The sequence below is a fragment of the Brachyistius frenatus genome, unplaced genomic scaffold, assembly GCF_029030835.1.
Source record: "Brachyistius frenatus isolate BFR_SWC_R1_liver_20210118 unplaced genomic scaffold, ASM2903083v1 Contig_25, whole genome shotgun sequence".
In the NCBI taxonomy this organism is placed as follows: domain Eukaryota; kingdom Metazoa; phylum Chordata; class Actinopteri; family Embiotocidae; genus Brachyistius; species Brachyistius frenatus.
In genome coordinates, this window is record NW_027210624.1 from 4,108,929 (window position 1) to 4,114,330 (window position 5,402).

A 5,402-nucleotide genomic window follows, 5' to 3' on the forward strand; every position below is an offset into this window, starting at 1 on the left:
TTTAATTTTTATCAGAGGGATTAATGACAATTTTGAGATAACAGGAGTTTTTGGCCGTGGAATCCCTAAAGGGAAAAACGCGGGGAGAGGACTTGTATGACGGCGTGTCGGGGGTCATCGAGAGGCTCCAGCTACCTCGGAGTACGCTCACCAACGTTACCACAGACGGATCGACAAATCTGACTGGAAAAAACGTCGGGTTGCTCAAAAGAATCCAGGAGAGGGTGAAAGAGGACAACCCTGAGCAGGAGGACATTTTCTTACACTGTGTAAATCCGTCCTGCAGCTCGACCACGTAGTGAAGCCAGTTGTAAAAGTGGTGAACTTTATTGGAGCGAGGGGACTTCACCATCGTCAGTTTATTAAGTTTCTTGAAGAAAATGACTCTGATCACCAGGACTTGCTTCACCACTCCAACGTCCGCTGGTTAAGTTTGGGGAAAGTATGTCAACGAGTGTTGGAGCTCAAACAGGAGATTATCTCATTTTTGGAGCTACTTGAGAAAGCTGACGATTTTCCTGAGCTGAGTGACACAGATTGTCTTTGTGATTTATCTTTTGCTGTGGACATACTGACACACATGAATGAGCTGAACGTGAAGCTACAAGGGAAAGACCAGTTTGTGCATGAAATGTACTCAAACGTCAGAGCCTTCAAAACCAAGCTAGCTTTATTCTCAAAGCAAATGTCAACCAAGTCATTTGCTCATTTCCCCACGCTGGCTACGCTGAAAGACGTCCTCGACATGAAGACATACAGGAAATCACTGGACAACCTGCACGGAGAATTCTGCCATTGGTTCTCTGATTTTTTGACAAGTCACTTCAGCTGGTGACAAGTCACTTCAGCTGGTGTCCTGTCCCTTCAGCTGGTGTCCTGTCCCTTCAGCTGGTGTCGTGTCCCTTCAGCTGGTGTCCTGTCCCTCTAGCTGGTCTCATGTCCCTTCACACGAGACCCTGAAACGGCGCCACAGGAGCTGCAGTGTGAACTGATTGATCTCCAATGTGACACCGTCTTAAAGGAGAAGTTCAACTCTCTTAAACTGGATGAGTTTTCTGCTTCATTAAAGCAGCCAAATGTCCAAACATCCAGAAGATGTCCCAGAAGATGCTGGTGTTGTTTGTCTCTACGTACGTGTGTGAACAGACTTTTAGTGTGATGGACACCAACAAAGCACCTCACAGATCCCAGTTGAATGATGAACACCTCAGATCTGTTCTGAGAACACAACAAAACTAACACCAGACTTCGATGCTCTGGCAAAGAAGGTGATCAACAACACTGTTCCCACTAAAAGTGAATGTACGTATTAACACTGTAATGCCTTTTTTATATTTATGTTTGATATGTATGCATCTGGTGCTGGCCCGGCCCGTCTGTCAAATTTTAAAAGTCAATGTGGCCCCTGAGCCAAAAGGTTTGCCCACCCCTGGTCTAACAGCAGCCCAGTCCCAGCACATGATGTCAACACACACATGTCCGAGCCTTTATGAATGACAGCTACTGTCTGTTTTAAATTGTGTGTGTGTGCGTGTATAAATGAGTGCTGGGTGCAGATCCTCATGTAACCGCACCTCTAACACCCCACCACAGACACAATCTACAGTTCACACCATCAGCAGAGGTGCCAGAGAATCTGTGAGAGCTTCCAGTCACGCACATGATAATGGCACTATCAATGCTGCAATGAAGGAAACACAGATTGTGTTTGTGGTGTACCACGTTCTCTGATCAAGGAAATAATATGTGACACGATGGGGCTGGAGTGTGAGAATGTCATGCTGGTAGTTTGTCAAAGATAACTCTATCTTGAGACACTTGGAGACAATTATCCAAAAAATTAAAGCTCCCAAATATGCACCAGTATAACCAAACCCTTTTCCCAGACAGTCAAACAGGTGATTACTGAACTGGCAAGCCACAAAAAGCAAGAATGTGACATTAAATGATCTAATGTGGACTCATGAAGGCCTATTGAACCCTGAGAAACTTTAAAAAAAATCAAGACGGAAACTGGCTGAAGATCAAGCATGACATCACTCACACTGGCAGGGGCCCACAACTCCACAAAGACGAGTCACTACTGTTAACCCTGAATTAAAACTGACTTGTCAGACACAATACAGCCAAAACTTACAGTTCGCGCGGTGTCTTTTTTGGACTGCGGCGATGTCTCAGAGTGCCGGCAGAGGACCAAGGAGAGTACATTTTGTTGGAAATGAATCCCCGTCACCACGTGTCAGAGAACGGTCAAGTCTCAGGGGAGCGTGCCAGCCAACTTGTTACTTTGTAGAGATTTTAATGGTGGTTGTGCAACTACTGACGGTTTGTCGGACCTTCATAACCAAAGACTTGATGTCTCTCCAAAAGTGGGTCTAGAGGTTTGTAGTTCATCTGAGGCAAATATGTAATTCTATAGAAATCCTCAATGAGCATCAACAATCTGATGACACGTGGGAATGATCTTGACTTCTGGTAAACAAAAGAAGTGTCTGACCCCTACATTGATCTGCACTGCCGTATGTATACCGTGAACAAGTAGACATCAGTGTCATTAAGTCAAAATAATCCACTTGCGTAAGTGCATTATGGCAAAGCACTATAATGTAGCGCTAGTGAATGTGGGGTGTAGATGGCAGGGTATCAAACTGCGCATCAACATGGAGATCACGACCTGAGCTTTTTTCTGCATACATCTGCAGACCAGCCACTGTAGCAGCAAAACAGCCGGAGACTCCAACTGCCTTTGTCCCTGTGCTTCATTCAAAACAGATGTGGCTGAACAGCATCCACTCCAACATGTGCTACTGAGCTGCATTTCAACCCCTCGATGCGGGTTATTTGCTGCATATGTGGATAAGCACTGCATTGAAATGACTGTACCGTTTTTCTCCACCACTGTTAAACCCCTAAGAAAAAACGAGCAGGCAGCCTTGTAAATCGTGGGAGCTGAGCGGTCAGAGCATGCCTGGGGCGGGTGGCGGTGGCAAAGGGAGGGTGGGGGGCATAGGTGGCGTGCGGGGGGCAGGGTCCGTTCAAGCCCCACACGGACTGCAGGAATAAAACACAAAAGAGTTTAATCCATGTGCATTCATAACAAAGGGCTCCGACTCGGCATCACGAAGGATTCCCAGGAGCGAGGGCAGGGACGTGCCTGCCGGAGAAAGCCCCCCCCCCCCCGCCCTCCTGAGCCGGGACAAATAGCCAAACACACCGCGAGGAAATTCAAGCTCCACAAATCCGGAGGTGCATGCATCACAAACCGATGCTATCAGGTGGGATGTTTAATTACCCCCCCCCGGCACAATATCTAACACCTAAACATGAATGTTAGCGTGTGGGTTATTTTCCCGCTAGGATCTTTTTTGTGACCATTTCCAGAGGCTCCGTGTGTGGACAAAAAACACTGCAGGTTCATTTGGCTGCAAAACCCTCCGCTTCTGCAACAGCGTGCATAGCAACAAAGTAACTCCGACAGAAGCCAATAGCCTTTCGCTGACCGAAGCAACACACAAATATGAAACTTACCTTAAAAAAAAATTAAAAAAAAAAAAAAAAAAAAAAAAAAGCAAGCTCCAGTGGTCTCTCTCTCTCTGTGCCCTGTCTCGACCGCGGAGATACTCAGGAGGAACTTGTACCACCTATTTCAGTATCGGCTGCTCCGACTGAGTGTACAGCAGATCTCCACTCAGTCGGTCTGTTCGCAATCCCCCGCCTCTCTCAGCCTGTCAAGCTCCATGTGGCAACATAGGTCACATCCGGTTACAGCTTTCACCGTAAAGCCTGTAACCTCCCTGAAGTGTTCATGTTCTGGTGGACTTTGAAGCAAAGTTGAGAAACACGTAAATAAAAGCTACTCCTTTTTTTTATTTCTTCGTTAGCAGGACTTTCACTCAAATTTTCAGGGAACGTTGTGTTTGCCATTGTAACAACGTTTTAGACAGTAAATCACAAATGTATTCAAATTTTTAAAAAGTTAAATTTTTTAACGACTGGGTTTATATTTTTATGCCATAATATCGCTCAAATGTTCAGTTGTGCAACCATGATGTCTATGCTAAAACCCTCTAGCATATTTTCTTGTGTTGTGCTGTTTAAAGGACTGGATTTTTTGGCAAGAATCAGTCCTACATCATTCACTGTCTTACAGTACAATTTATCAATAATGTTAATCTATAAGCATAAAATTGAGAAGCCAACTTTGACACGAAATTACTGTCAAAACTATACGGCAGTGTTCATCAGAGGACATGTGTTTTGTCAGTTGTCATATAGTGCAGTAATAAAATGATTAAAAAACACAATTTGCACTTTATTGTCTCCATATGAAATCTAATAAAGGGTTCAATGGAATGAAAACAAATCTGTAGGGCTTTCTGTATTTAAACATTTTGTAGGGTTTTATTTTGAAGCACAAATGATCTAATTCCGGTTGTAGATGGTGAGTTTTCTTTCAGCTTGATGCAGTTGTCGTCTTTAACCCAGCAGAAGCTGGTCTGTCACTCCCACCCCACCCGCCTGTCAGCGCTGATAGATGGCTTTTAGAGCCCAGCGGCCGACCTGCTCCTTCCCGGTTCAGCACCCTACTGACCGGTGCCTCCAAACCTCAGGTTCGCAGACACCCAGGGGTTTTTCGACGTAGTTCCTTGGACCCTTGTTAAATCTGGAATAATTCAAATGTCAATGAGTCTCTGAGAATGATCATTGTATGACAACTGCCAGGATTTCCATTTCCATTCTCTAATATATTGGGATAAACACGTAAAGATGGTATCCCTCACCTCAGCTGCTCTATCTGGCAGTTACAGCAGGGAGTTTCACCATCCAAGAAGGTTCATGAATGATTTAGTGCTCAGATTATCCAGGAACACAGGAAGTCTTCAATGGAGAACACTCACACAGACTGTAGGAGCACAGAAATCAGCCTCAGGCAATCACATATAAGTTTACATTATTTTAGAATAATGTATTAGAACGTCTACATAAAGAGCACAGCACTGTGTAAAAGCACTGCTTTTTGGTGTAAAGAGAGAAGTGATAGTTGTGAGCACTCCATGTTTTCAGTGAGGATTGTTTTGTGAAATTTAAGGGCTAAAAAGTGCAGGAATTGGGACATGAAAATTATCCGCATTAAAAACTGCTCATTATTTACTCGTGCATGTGATGGGATATGATTTCAAGGCCTTACATCTTCTCTTTTACCCATTTCCACTATTTGAATAAAAAAAAATAGTGCTCAACATGTGTGTTTGTACATTATGTTAGACTCATAATTTTGCGCTGATGTGGTTTTTTTGTTGAAAAACAAAGTCTGATTCTATGCTATTCTATGCATCGTAGGGAGAGAGAAAAAAATCACCAAAATATGCTTTTAAGTTTCAATTTATTATGTCTAGAATAAC